Genomic DNA, 16,687 nt, shown 5'->3' with positions numbered 1-16,687 from the left:
TTTGAAGCATGATGTAGGGAATAATAATGACAAGTACTTTGTGAGGTCATCGTCAAGAATGTTGGGATACATTTGATGCATGCTGTAGGGACTACTAATGACAAGTACTTTGTGATGTCATGGTCTAGAATGCTGGAGTCCTTTGATGCATGCTGTAGGGACTACTAATGACAAGTACTTTGTGATGTCATGGTCTAGAATGTTGGGATATGTTTGATGCATGCTGTAGGGACTACTAATGATATTGCTTTGTGATGTCATGTTCTAGAATGTTGGGATACATTTGATGCATGCTGTAGGGACTATTAATGATATTATGTTGTGATGTCATGCTCTGGAATGTTGAGATATTTTTGATGCATGCTGTACTGATTACTAATGTTATCATTTTATAATGTAATTCTCTGGAATGTTGGGATACATCTGATGCATACAGTAGAGACTTCTAATGACAAATACTTTGTGATGTCATGGTCTAGAATGTTGGGGTACATTTGATACATGCTGCAGTGCCTCCTAATGATGTCACTTTGTGATGTCATGCTCTAGAATGTTGGGGTACATTTTGTGCAAGCTGTAGGGACTACTAATGACAAGTACTTTGTGATGTCACGGTCTAGAATGTTGGGATACCTTTAATGCATGTTGTAGTGACTACTAGTTATATCATTTCAAGATGTCATGGTCTAGAATGTTGGGATACAATTAATGCATGTGGTAGTGACAACTAGTTACTTCATTTCAAGGTGTCATGGTCTAGAATGTTGGAGTACCTTTGATGCATGCTGTAGGGACTACTAATGACCAGTACTTTGTGAGGTCATGGCCTAGAATGTTGGAGTACCTTTGATGCATGATGTAGGGACTACTAATGACCAGTATTTAATGAGGTCATGGTCTAGAATGCTGGAGTCCTTTGATGCATGCTGTAGGGACTACTAATGACAAGTACTTTGTGATGTCATGGTCTAGAATATTGGAGTACCTTTGATACATGCTGTAGGGACTACTAATGACCAGTACTTTGTGATATCATGGTCTAGAATGTTGAGGTACATTTGATGCATGCTGTAGGGACTACTAATGACAAGTACTTTGTGAGGTCATGGTCTAGAATGTTGGAGTACCTTTGATGCATGCTGTAGGGACTATTAATTATTTTACTTTATGATGTCATGCTCTAGAATGTCGGGGTACCTTTGATGCATGCTGTAGGGACTACTAATGATATTGCTTTGTGATGTCATGCTCTGGAATGTTGGGATACATCTGATGCATACAGTAGAGACTTCTAATGACAAGTACTTTGTGATGTCATGGTCTAGAATGTTGGGGTACCTTTGATGCATGCTGTACTGACTACTAATGACATAATTTTATGATGTAATGCTCTGGAATGTTGGGGTACATTTGGTGCATGCTGTAGGGACTACTAATCACAAGTACTTTGTGAGGTCATGGTCTAGAATGTTGGTGTACCTTTAAAGCATGATGTAGGGAATAATAATGACAAGTACTTTGTGATGTCATGCTCTGGAATGTTGAGATATTTTTGATGCATGCTGTACTCACTACTAATGTTGTCATTTCAAGATGTCATGGTCTAGAATGTTGGAATACCTTTGATGCATGCTGGAGGGACTACTAATGACCAGTACTTCGTGATGTCATGGTCTAGAATATTGGGATGCATTTGATGCATGCTCTAGGGACTATTAATGATATTACGTTGTGATGTAATGCTCTGGAATGTTGGGATACATCTGATGCATACTGTAGAGACTTCTAATGACAATTACTCTGTGAGGTCATGGTCTAGAATGTTGGGATACACTTGATGCATGCTGTAGGGACTACTAATGATATTGCTTTGTGATGTCATGGTCTAGAATGTTGGGATATGTTTGATGCATGCTGTAGGGACTACGCATGATATCACGTTGTGATGTCATGCTCTGGAATGTTGGGATACATTTGGTGCATGCTGTAGGGACTACTAATGACAAGTACTTTGTGAGGTCATGCTCTAGAATGTTGGAGTACATTTGATGCATGCTGTAGGGACTACTTATGATATTGCTTTGTGATGTCATGGTCAAGAATGTTGGAGTACCCTTGATGCATGCTGTAGGGACTACTAATGATATTGCTTTGTGATGTCATGGTCTAGAATGTTGGGATATGTTTGATGCATGCTGTAGGGACTACTAATGACAAGTAACTTGTGATGTCATGGTCTAGAATGTTGGGATATGTTTGATGCATGCTGCAGTGCCTCCTAATGATGTCATTTTGTGATGTCATGGTCTAGAATGTTGGGATACATTTGATGCGTGCTGTAGGGACTACTACTGACAAGTACATTGTGATGTCATGCTCTAGAATGTTGGAGTACATTTGATGCATGCTGTAGGGACAACTAATGACAAGTACTTTGTGAGGTCATGGTCTAGAATGTTGGAGTACATTTGATGCATGCTGTAGGGACTAATTATGATATTGCTATGTGATGTCATGCACTGGAATGTTGAGATAGTTTATTACATGCTGTAGTGACTCCTAATGATATCTCTTTGTGATGTCATGGTCTAGAATGTTGGAGTACCTTTGATGCATGCTGTAGGGACTACTAATGACCAGTACTTTGTGAGGTCATGGCCTGGAATGTTGGAGTACCTTTGATGCATGATGTAGGGACTACTAATGACCAGTATTTTATGAGGTCATGGTCTAGAATGCTTGAGTCCTTTGATGCATGCTGTAGGGACTACTAATGACAAGTACTTTGTTATGTCACGGTCTAGAATGTTGGGGTACATTTTGTGCAAGCTGCAGTGCCTCCTAATGATGTCACTTTGTGATGTCATGGTCTAGAATTTTGGGATACATTTGATGCATGCTGTAGGGACTACTACTGACAAGCACATTGTGATGTCATGCTCTAGAATGTTGAAGTACCTTTGATGCATGCTGTAGTGACTCCTAATGATATCTCTTTGTGATGTCATGGTCTAGAATGTTGGAGTACCATTGATGCATGATGTAGGGACTACTAATGACAAGTACTTTGTGATGTCATGCTCTAGAATGTTGGGATACATTCGATGCATGCTGCAGTGCCTCCTAATGATGTCACTTTGTGGTGTCATGCTATGGAATGTTGAGATATTTTTGATGCATGCTGTACTGACTACTAATGATATAATTTTATGATGTAATGCTCTGGAATGTTGGGATACATCTGATGCATACTGTAGAGACTTCTAGTGACAAGTACTTTGTGAAGTCATGGTCTAAAATGTTGGAGTACCTTTGATGCATGCTGTAGGGACTACTAATGACCAGTGCTTTGTGAGGTCATGGCCTAGAATCTTGACATACCTTTGATGCAAACTGTAGGGACTACTAATGATAAGTACGTTGTGATGTCATATTTTGGAATGTTGAGATAGTTTAATACATGCTGTAGTGACTACTAATAATTTCATTTTATGATGTCATGGTCTAGTATGTTGGGATACATTTGGTGCAAGCTGTAGGGACTAGTAAAGACAAGTACTTTGTGAGGTCATGGTCTAGAATGTTGGAGTACCTTTCAAGCATGATGTAGGGAATATTAATGACAAGTACTTTGTGATGTAATGCTCTGGAATGTTGGGATACATTTGGTGCATGCTGTAGGGACTACCAATGACAAGTACTTTGTGAAGTCATGGTCTAGAATTTTGGAGTACCTTTGATGCATGCTGTAGGGACTACTAATGATATCTCTTCGTGATGTCATGGTCTAGAATGTTGGAGTACCTTGGATGCATGATGTTGGGACTACTAATGATGTCACTTTGTGATGTAATGGTCTAGAATGTTGGGATACATTTGATGCATGCTGTAGGGACTACGCATGTTATCACTTTGTGATGTCATGGTCTAGAATGTTGGGATACATTTGGTGCAAGCTGTAGGGACTACTAAAGACAAGTACTTTGTGAGGTCATGGTCTAGAATGTTGGAGTACCTTTGAAGCATGATGTAGGGAATAATAATGACAAGTACTTTGTGATGTCATGGTCTAGAATGTTGGGATACATTCGATGCATGCTGCAGTGCCTCCTAATGATGTCACTTTGTGGTGTCATGGTCTAGAATGTTGGAATACCATTGATGCATGCTGGAGGGACTACTAATGACAAGTACTTTGTGATGTCATGGTCTAGAATATTGGGATACATTTGATGAATGCTCTAGGGACTATTAATGATATTACTTTGTGATGTCATGCTATGGAATGTTGAGATGTTTTTGGTGCATGCTGTAGGGACTACTAATGACAAGTACTTTGTGAGGTCATGGTCTAGAATGTTGGAGTACCTTTCATGCATGCTGTTGGGACTACTTATGATATTGCGTTGTGAGGCCATGGTCTAGAATGTTGGAGTACCTTTGATACATGCTGTAGGGACTAGTAAAGAGAAGTACTTTGTGAGCTCATGGTCTAGAATGTTGGAGTACCTTTGAAGCATGATGTAGGGAATAATAATGACAAGTACTTTGTCACGTCATGGTCTAGAATGTTGGAATACATTTGATGCATGCTGTAGGGACTACGCATGATATCACATTGTGATGTCATGCTCTAGAATGTTGGAGTACCTTTGATGCATGATGTAGGGAATAATAATGACAAGTACTTTGTGATGTCATGGTCTAGAATGTTGGGATACATTTGATGCATGCTGTAGGGACTACGCATGTTATCACTTTGTGATGTCATGCTCTGGAATGTTGGGATACATTTGGTGCATGCTGTAGGGACTACTAATGAAAAGTGATTTGTGAGGTCATGGTCTAGAATGTTGGAGTACCTTTGATGCATGCTGTAGGGACTATTAATTATTTTACTTTGTGATGTCATGCTCTAGAATGTTGGGATACATCTGATGCATGCTGTAGAGACTATTAATTATTTTACTTTGTGATGTCATGCTCTAGAATGTTGGAATTCATCTGATGCATACTGTAGGGATTTCTAATGACAAGTACTTTGTGATATCATGGTCTAGAATGTTGGGACACATTTGATGCATGCTGTAGTGACTACGCATGAAATCACTTTGTGATGTCATGCTCTGGAATGTTGGGGTACATTTGATGCATGCTGTAGTGACTACTAATGATATCTCTTTGTGATTTCATGATCTAGAATGTTGGGATACATGTGATGCATGCTGTAGGAACTATTAATGATATTACGTTATGATGTCATGCTCTGGAATGTTGAGATATTTTTGATGCATACAGTAGAGATTTCTAATGACAAGTACTTTGTGATGTCATGGTCTAGAATGTTGGGACACATTTGATGCATGCTGTAGGGACTACCCTTGATATCACTTTGTGATGTCATGCTCTGGAATGTTGGGATACATTTGATGCATGCTGTAGGGACTACGAATGATAAGTACGTTGTGATGTCATGCTCTGGAATGTTGACATAGTTTAATACATGCTGTAGTGACTCCTAATGATATCTCTTTGTGATGTCATGGTCTCGAATGTTGGGGTACATTTTGTGCATGCAGTAGGGACAATTAATGACAAGTACTTTGTGATGTCCTGCTCTAGAATGTTGGAGTACCTTTGATGCGTGCTGTAGGGACTACTTATGGTATTGCTTTGTGATGTCATGGTCTAGAATGTTGGGATACATTTGATGCATGCTGTAGTGACTACGCATGATATCACTTTGTGATGTCATGCTCTGGAATGTTGGGGTACATTTGGTGCATGCTGTAGGGACTACTCATCACAAGTACTTTGTGATGTCATGCTCTTGAATGTTGGGGTACCTTAGATGCATGCTGTAGGGACTACTAATGACAAGTACTTTGTGATGTCATGCTCTAGAATGTTGGGGTACATTTTGTGCATGCTGTAGGGACAATTAGAGACAAGTACTTTGTGATGTCATGCTCTAGAATGTTGGGGTACATTTTGTGCAAGCTGTAGGGACTACTAATGACCAGTACTTTGTGAGGTCATGGTCTAGAATATTGGAGTACCTTTGATGCATGATGTAGGGAATAATAATGACAAGTACTTTGTGATGTCATGGTATAGAATGTTGGAGTACCTTACATACATGCTGTAGGGACTACTAATGACCAGTACTTTGTGAGGTCATGGTCTAGGATGTTGGAGTCCCTTTGATGCATGCTGTAGTGACCCCTAATGATATCTCTTTGTGATGTCATGGTCTAGAATGTTGGAGTACCTTTGATACATGATGTAGGGACTACTAATGATGTCACTTTGTGATGTCATGGTCTAGAATGTTGGGATACATTTGATGCATGCTGTAGGGACTACTACTGACAAGTACTTTGTGATGCCATGGTCTAGAATGTTGGGATACATTTGATGCATGCTGTAGGGAATACGCATGACCAGTACTTTGTGAGATCATGGTCTAGAATGTTGGAGTACCTTTGATGCATGCTGTATGGACTATTAATTATTTTACTTTGTGATGTCATGCTCTAGAATGTTGGGATACATCTGATGCAAACTGTAGAGATTTCTAATGACAAGTACTTTGTGATGTCATGGTCTAGAATGTTGGGACACATTTGATGCATGCTGTAGTGACTACGCATGATATCACTTTGTGATGCCATGCTCTGGAATGTTGGGGTACATTTGGTGCATGCTGTCGGGACTTCTCATCACAAGTACTTTGTGATGTCATGGTCTAGAATGTTGGGGTACCTTTGATGCATGCTGTAGGGACTACTAATGACAAGTACTTTGTGAGGTCATGGTCTAGAATGCTGGAGTCATTTGATGCATGATGTAGGGACTACTAATGACCAGTACTTTGTGAGGTCATGGTCTAGAATGTTGGAATCCATTTGATGCATGCTGTAGGGACTACTACTGACAAGTACATTGTGATGTCATGCTCTAGAATGTTGCAGTACCTTTGAAGCATGATGTAGGGAATAATAATGACAAGTACTTTGTGATGTCATGGTCTAGAATGTTGGGATACATTCGATGCATGCTGCAGTGCCTCCTAATGATGTCACTTTGTGGTGTCATGGTCTAGAATGTTGGAATACCATTGATGCATGCTGGAGGGACTACTAATGACAAGTACTTTGTGATGTCATGGTCTAGAATGTTGGGATACATTTGATGCATGCTGTATGGACTACGCATGATATCACTTTGTGATGTCATGCTCTGGAATGTTGGGATACATTTGGTGCATGCTGTAGGGACAACTAATGACAATTGCTTTGTGATGTCATGCTCTAGAATGTTGGGATACATTCGATGCATGCTCCAGTGCCTCCTAATGATGTCACTTTGTGATGTCATGCTCTAGAATGTTGGGATACATTTGATGGATGTTGTAGGGACTACTACTGACAAGTACATTGTGATGTCATGCTCTAGAACTTTGGAGTACCTTTGAAGCATGATGTAGGGAATAATAATGACAAGTACTTTGTGATGTCATGCTCTGGAATGTTGGGATACATTTGATGGATGTTGTAGGGACTACTACTGACAAGTACATTGTGATGTCATGCTCTAGAACTTTGGAGTACCTTTGAAGCATGATGTAGGGAATAATAATGACAAGTACTTTGTGATGTCATGCTCTAGAATGTTAAGGTACATTTGATGCATGCTGTAGTGACGACTAATGACAAGTAACTTGTGATGTCATGGTCTAGAATGTTGGGATATGTTTGATGCATGCTGTAGGGACTACTAATGATATTGCTTTGTGATGTCATGGTCTAGAATGTTGGGATATGTTTGATGCATGCTATAGGGACTACTACTGACAAGTAACTTGTGATGTCATGGTCTAGAATGTTGGGATATGTTTGATGCATGCTGCAGTGCCTCCTAATGATGTCATTTTGTGATGTCATGGTCTAGAATGTTGGGATACATTTGATGCGTGCTGTTGGGACTACTACTGACAAGTACATTGTGATGTCATGGTCTAGAATGTTGGGATACATTTGATGCATGCTGTAGGGACTACTTATGATGTCACTTTGTGATGTCATGGTCTAGAATGTTGGGATACATTTGATGCATGCTGTAGGGACTACGCATGTTATCACTTTGTGATTTCATGGTCTAGAATGTTGGGATACATTTGGTGCAAGCTGTAGGGACTACTAAAGACAAGTACTTTGTGAGGTCCTGGTCTAGAATGTTGGAGTACCTTTGAAGCATGATGTAGGGAATAATAATGACAAGTACTTTGTGATGTCATGGTCTAGAATGTTGGAATACATTTGATGCATGCTGTAGGGACTACGCATGATATCACATTGTGATGTCATGCTCTGGAATGTTGGGATACATTTGGTGCATTCTGTATGGACTACTAATGACAAGTACTTTGTGAGGTCATGGTCTAGAATGTTGGAGTACCTTTGATGCATGCTGTAGGGACTACTTATGATTTTGCTTTGTGATGCCACGGTCTAGAATGTTGGAGTACCTTTGATACATGCTGTGGGGACTACTAATGACAAGTACTTTGTGATGTCATGGTCTAGAAAGCTGGAGTCCTTTGATGCATACTGTAGTGACTACTAATGACAAGTACTACGTGAGATAATGGTCTAGAAAGTTGGAGTGCTTTGATGCCTGCTGTAGTGACTCCTAATGATATCTCTTTGTGATGTCATGGTCTAGAATGTTGGAGTACCATTGATGCATGATGTAGGGACTAGTAATGACAAGTACTTTGTGATGTCATGCTTTAGAATGTTGGGGTACCTTTGATGCATGCTGTAGGGACTACTAATGACAAGTACTTTGTGAGATCATGGTCTAGAAAGTTGGAGTGCTTTGATGCCTGCTGTAGTGACTCCTAATGATATCTCTTTGTGATGTTATGGTCTAGAATGTTGTAGTACCTTTGATGCATGATGTAGGGACTAGTAATGACAAGTACTTTGTGATGTTATGCTCTAGAATGTTGGGATACATTCGATGAATGCTGCAGTGCCTCCTAATGATGTCACTTTGGGATGTCATGGTCTAGAATGTTGGGATATATTTGATGCATGCTGTAAGGACTACTACTGACAAGTACATTGTGATGTCATGCTCTAGAATGTTGAGGTACATTTTGTGCAAGCTGTAGGGACTTCTAATGACAAGTACTTTGTGAGGTCATGGTCTAGAATGTTAGAGTTCCTTTGAAGCATGATGTAAGGAATAATAATGACAAGTACTTTGTGATGTCATGGTCTAGAACGTGGGAGTACCTTTGATACATGCTGTAGGGACTACTAATGACCAGTACTTTATGAGGTCATGGCCTACAATGTTGGAGTACCTTTGATGCATGCTGTAGGGACTACTAATGACAAGTACTTTGTGATGTCATGCTCTAGAATGTTGGGATACATTCGATGCATGCTGCAGTGCCTCCTAATGATGTCACATTGTGATGTCATGGTCTAGAATGTTGGGATACATTTGATGCATGCTGTAGGGACTACTACTGACAAGTCCATTGTGATGTCATGGCCTAGAATGTTGGGATACATTTGATGCATGCTGTAGGGACTATTAATGATATTACTTTGTGATGTCATGCTCTAGAATGTTGAGATACTTTTGATGGATGCTGTAGTGACTACTAATGATATCATTTTATAATGTGATTCTCTGGAATGTTTGGATACATGTAATGCATACTGTAGAGTCTTCTAATGAAAACTACTTTGTGATGTCATGGCCTAGAATGTTGGGATACGTTCGATGCATGCTGTAGGGACTATTAATGATATTACTTTGTGATGTCATGCTCTAGAATGTTGGGGTACATTTGATGCATGCTTTAGGAACTACTAATGATTTCATTTTTTGATGTAATGCTCTGGAATATTGGGATACATCTGATGCATATTGTAGGTACTTCTAATGACAAGTGCTTTGTGATGTCATGGTCTAGAACGTTGGGATACATTTGATGCATGCTGTAGTGACTACGCATGATATCACTTTGTGATGTCATGGTCTAGAATGTTGGGATACATTTGATGCATGCTGTAGAGAGGATACCTTTAATGCATGTTGTAGTGACTACGAGTTATATCATTTCAAGATGTCATAGTCTAGAAAGTTGGAGTACCTTTAATGCATGCTGTCGTTACTATTAATGAAAAGTACTTTTGTGTTGTGGTCGGCTACAGAGATGCTGAAACATTTTTTTTCACACTTGACAATCACTTTCAATGTCCTTATATTACACCCTAGGCATTACACTTTGTGATGTCATGCTCTAGAATGTTGGGATACATCTGAAGCATACTGTAGAGACTTCTAATGACAAGTACTTTGTGATGTCATGGTCTAGAATGTTGGAGTACCTTTGATACATGCTGTAGGGACTACTAATGACCAGTACTTTGTGAGTTCATGGTCTAGAATGCTGGAGTCCTTTGATGCATGATGTAGGGACTACCAGTGACCAGTACTTTGGAAGGTCATGGTCTAGGATGTTAGAGTACCTTTGATGCATGCTGTAGGAACTACTAATGACCAGTACTTTGTGAGGTCATGGCCTAGAATTTTGAAGTACCTTTGATGCATGCTGTAGGGACTACTTATGACAAGTACTTTGTGAGGTCATGGTCTAGAAAGTTGGAGTACATTTGATGCATGCTGTAGGGACTACTATGGATAAAAACGTTGTGATGTCATGGTCTAGAATTTTGGGATACATTTGATGCATGCTGTAGGGACTACTACTGACAAGTACATTGTGATGTCATGGTCTAGAATGTTGGAGTACATTTGATGCATGCTGTAGGGACTACTAATGATAAGTACTTTGTGATGTCATGCTCTGGAATGTTGAGATAGTTTAATACATGCTGTAGTGACTCCTAATGATATCTCTTTGTGATGTCATGGTCTAGAATGCTGGAATACATCTGATGCACACTGTAGAGATTTCTGATGACAAGTACTTTGTGATGTCATGCTCTAGAATGTTGGGACACATGTGATGCATGCTGTAGTGACTACGGATGATATCACTTTGTGATGTAATGCTCTGGAATGTTGGGATACATTTGGTGCATGCTGTAGGGACTACTCATCACAAGTACTTTGTGATGTCATGCCTTAGAATGTTGGGATACATTCGATGCATGCTGCAGTGCCTCCTAATGTCACTTTGTGATGTCATGGTCTTGAATGTTGGACTACCTTTGATACATGCTGTAGGGACTACTAATGACCAGTACTTTGTGAGGTCATGGTCTAGAATGCTGGAGTCCTTTCATGCATGATGTGGGGACTACTAATGAGAAGTACTTTGTGATGTCATGGGCTTGAATGTTGGAGTACCTCTGATACATGCTGTAGGGACTACTAATGACCAGTACTTTGCGAGTTCATGGCCTAAAATGTTGGAGTACCTTTGATGCATGCTGTAGGGACTACTAATGACAAGTACTTTGTGAGGTCATGGTCTAGAATGTTGGAGTACATTTGATGCATGCTGTAGGGACTACTAATGATAAGTACGTTGTGATGTCATGCTCTGGAATGTTGAGATAGTTTAATACATGCTGTAGTGACTACTAATGATTTCATTATATGATGTAATTCTCTGGAATGTGGGGATACATCTGATGCATACTGTAGAGACTTCTAATGACAAGTACTTTGTGAGATCATGGTCTAGAAAGTTGGAGTCTTTTGATGCATGCTGTAGTGTCTCCTAATGATATCTCTTTGTGATGTCATGGTCTAGAATTTTGGAGTACCTTTGATGCATGATGTAGGGACTACTAATGACAAGTACTTTGTGATGTCATGCTCTAGAATGTTGGGATACATTCGATGCATGCTGCAATGCCTCCTAATGATGTCACTTTGTGATCTCATGGTTTAGAATGTTGGAGTACCTTTGATACATGCTGTAGGGACTACTAATGACCAGCACTTTGTGAGGTCATGGTCTAGAATGCTGGAGTACCTTTGATTCATGCTGTAGGGACTACTAATAACAAGTACTTTGTGATGTCATGCTCTGGAATGTTGGGATACATTTGGTGCATGCTGTAGTGACAAGGGACAACTAATGACAGATACTTTGTGAGGTCATGGTCTAGAATGTTGGAGTACCTCTGATTCATGCTGTAGGGACTACTAATAACAAGTACTTTGTGATGTCATGCTCTGGAATGTTGGGATACATTTGGTGCATGCTGTAGTGACAAGGGACAACTAATGACAGATACTTTGTGAGGTCATGGTCTAGAATGTTGGAGTACCTTTGATGCATGCTGTAATGACTCCTAATGATATCTCTTTGTGATGTCATGGTCTAGAATGTTGGAGTACCTTTGATGCATGATGTAGGGACTACTAATGACAAGTACTTTGTGATGTCATGCTCTAGAATGTTGGGATACATTCGATGCATGCTCCAGTGCCTCCTAATGATGTCACTTTGTGATGTTATGGTCTAGAATGTTGGGATACATTTGATGCATGCTGTAGGGACTACTACTGACAAGTATATTGTGATGTCATGCCTTAGAATTTTGGGATACATTCGATGCATGCTGCAGTGCCTCCTAATGATGTCACTTTGTGATGTCATGGTCTAGAATGTTGGGATATATTTGATGCATGCTGTAGGGACTACCCATGATATCACTTTGTGATGTCATGCTCTGGATTGTTGGAATACATTTGGTGCAGGCTGTAGGGACAACTAATGACAAGTACTTTGTGAGGTCATGGTCTAGAATGTTGGAGTACATTTGATGCATGCTGTAGTGACTACGTATGATATCACTTCGTGATGTCATGCTCTGGAATGTTGGGGTACATTTGGTGCATGCTGTAGGGACTACGCTCTAGAATGTTGGGGTACATTTTGTGCAAGCTGCAGGGACTACTAATGACAAGTACTTTGTGAGGTCATGGTCTAGAATGTTGGAGTACCTTTGATACATGCTCTAGGGACAATTAATGATATAATTTTATGATGTCATGGTCTAGAATGTTGGGATACATTTGATGCATGCTGTAGTGACTACGTATAATATCACTTAGTGATGTCATGCTCTGGAATGTTGGGGTACATTTGGTGCATGCTGTAGGGACTACTAATGACAAGTACTTTGTGAGATCATGGTCTAGAAAGTTGGAGTCCTTTGATGCATGCTGTAGTGACTCCTAATGATATCTCATTGTGATGTCATGGTCTAGAATGTTGGGGTACATTTGGTGCATGCTGTAGGGACTACTCATCACAAGTACTTTGTGATGTCATGCTCTAGAATGTTGGGGTACCTTTGATGCATGCTGTAGTGACTCCTAATGATATCTCTTTGTGATGTCATAGTCTAGAATGTTGGGATACATCTGATGCATACTGTAGAGATTTCTAATGACAAGTACTTTGTGATGTCATGGTCTAGAATGTTGGGACACATTTGATGCATGATGTAGAGACTATTAATTATTTTACTTTGTGATGTCATGCTCTGGAATGTTGGGGTACATTTGGTGCATGCTGTAGGGACTACTCATCACAAGTACTTTGTGATGTCATGCTCTAGAACGTTGGGGTACCTTTGATGTATGCTGTAGGGACTACGAATGACAAGTACTTTGTGATGTCATGGTCTAGAATGTTGGAGTACCTTTGATACATGCTGTAGGGACTACTAATGATATTGCTTTGTGATGTCATGTTCTAGAATGTTGGGATACATTTGATGCATGCTGTAGAGACTATTAATGATATTACGTTGTGATATCATGCTCTGGAATGTTGACATACATCTGATGCATACAGTAGAGACTTCTAATGACAAGTACTTTGTGATGTCATGGTCTAGAATGTTGGAGTACCTTTAATGCATGATGTAGGGGCTACTAATGACAACTATTTTGTGATGTCATGGTCTAGAATGTTGGGACACATTTGATGCATGCTGTAGGGACTACTACTGACAAGATTATTGTGATGTCATGCTCTAGAATGTTGGGGTACATTTTGTGCAAGCTGTAGGGACTTCTAATGACCCGTACTTTGTGAGGTCATGGTCTAGAATGCTGGAGTCCTTTGATGCATGCTGTAGGGACTACTAATGACAAGTACTTTGTGATGTCATGGTCCAGAATGTTGGAGTACCTTTGATACATGCTGTAGGGACTACTAATGACCAGTACTTTGTGATTTCATGGTCTAGAATGTTGGGGTACATTTGGTGCATGCTGTAGGGACTACTCATCACAAGAACTTTGTGATGTTATACTCCAGAAAGTTGGGGTACCTTTGATGCATGCTGTAGGGACTACGAATGACAAGTACTTTGTGATGTCATGGTCTAGAATATTGGAGTACCTTTGATACATGCTGTAGGGACTACTAATGACTAGTACTTTGTGATGTCATGGTCTAGAATGTTGAGGTACATTTGATGCATGCTATAGTGACTAATATTGACAAGTAACTAGTGATGTCATGGTCTAGAATGTTGGGACATGTTTCATGCATGCTGTAGGGATTACTAATGATATTGCTTTGTGATGTCATGGTCTAGAATGTTGGGATACATTTAATGCATGCTGTAAGGACTACTAATGACAAGTACTTTGTGATGTCATGGTCTAGAATGTTGGAGTACCTTTGATACATGCTGTAGGGACTACTAATGACCAGTATTTTGTGATGTCATGGTCTAGAATGTTGAGGTATATTTGATGCATGCTGTAGTGACTACTAATGACAAGTAACTAGTGATGTCATGGTCTAGAATGTTGGGATATGTTTCATGCATGCTGTAGGGATTACTAATGTTATCATTTTATGATGTAATGCTCTGGAATGTTGGGGTACATTCGATGCATGCTGCAGTGCCTCCTAATGATGTCAGTTTGTGATGTCATGCTCTAGAATGTTGGGATATATTTGATGCATGCTGTAGGGACTACGCATGATATCACTTTGTGATGTCATGCTCTAGAATGTTGGGGTACATTTTGTGCAAGCTGTAGGGACTACTAATGACAAGTACTTTGTGAGGTCATGGTCTAGAATGTTGGAGTACCTTTGAAGCATGATGTAGGGAATAATAATGACAAGTTCTTTGTGATGTCATGGTTTAGAATGTTGGGATACATTTCATGCATGCTGTAGGGACTACGCATGATATCACGTGTTGATGTCATGCTCTGGAATGTTGGGATACATTTGGTGCATGCTGTAGGGACTACTAATGACAAGTACTTTGTGAGGTCATGCTCTAGAATGTTGGAGTACATTTGATGCATGCTGTAGGGACTACTTATGATATTGCTTTGTGATGTCATGGTCTAGAATGTTGGAGTACCTTTGATGCATGATGTAGGGACTACTAATGACCAGTATTTAATGAGGTCATGGTCTAGAATGCTGGAGTCCTTTAATGCATGCTGTAGGGACTACTAATGACAAGTACTTTGTCATGTCATGCTCTTGAATGTTGGAGTACCTTTGATTCATGCTGTAGTGACTCCTAATGACAAGTACTTTGTGATGTCACGGACTAGAATGTTGGGATACCTTTAATGCATGTTGTAGTGACTACTAGTTTTATCATTTCAAGATGTCATGGTCTAGAATGTTGGGATACAATTAATGCATGTGGTAGTGACTACTAGTTACATCATTTCAAGGTGTCAAGGTCTAGAATGTTGGGGTACATTTAGTGCATGCTGTAGTGACTATTAATTACATCATTTCAAGATGTCATGGTCTAGAATGTTGGAAAACCTTTGATGCATGCTGGAGGGACTACTAATGACAAGTACTTTGTGATGTCACGGTCTAGAATGTTGGGATACCTTTGATGCATGCTGTAGGGACTACTAATGATATTGCTTTGTGATGTCATGGTCTAGAATATTGGGATACATTTGATGCATGCCCTAGGGACTATTAATTATATTACGTTGTCATGTCATGCTCTTGAATGTTGGAGTACCTTTGATTCATGCTGTAGTGACTCCTAATGATATCTCTTTGTGAAGTCATGGTCTAGAATGTTGGAGTACCTTTGAAGCATGATGTAGGGAATAAAAATGACAAGTACTTTGTGATGTCATGGTCTAGAATGTTGGGATACATCTGATGCATGCTGTAGGGACTACGCATGATATCACTTTGTGATGTCATGCTCTGGAATGTTGGGATACATTTGGTGCATGCTGTAGGGACAACTAATGATATTGCTTTGTGATGTCATGGTCTGGAATGTTGAGATACATGTGATGCATACAGTAGAGACTTCTAATGACAAGTACTTTGTGATGTCATGGTCTACAATGTTGGGGTACATTTGGTGCATGCTGTAGGGACTACTCATCACAAGTACTTTGTGATGTCATGCTCTAGAATGTTGGGGTACCTTTGATGCATGCTGTAGGGACTCCTAATGATATCTCTTTGTGATGTCATGTTCTGGAATGTTGAGATACATCTGATGCATATAGTAGAGACTTTATAATGACAAGTACTTTGTGATGTCATGGTCTAGAATGTCGGAGTACCTTTGATGCATCATGTAGGGACTACTACTGACAAGATTATTGGGAGGTCATGGTCTAGAATGTTGGGATATGTTTGATG

This window comes from Semicossyphus pulcher, unplaced genomic scaffold (assembly GCF_022749685.1).
Source record: "Semicossyphus pulcher isolate SPU_LCO1_2020_fin unplaced genomic scaffold, fSemPul1.0.p SCAF_22, whole genome shotgun sequence".
NCBI classification, from domain to species: domain Eukaryota; kingdom Metazoa; phylum Chordata; class Actinopteri; order Labriformes; family Labridae; genus Semicossyphus; species Semicossyphus pulcher.
The sequence above is the reverse complement of the archived record's forward strand: the minus strand, read 5'-3'. Positions refer to the sequence as shown.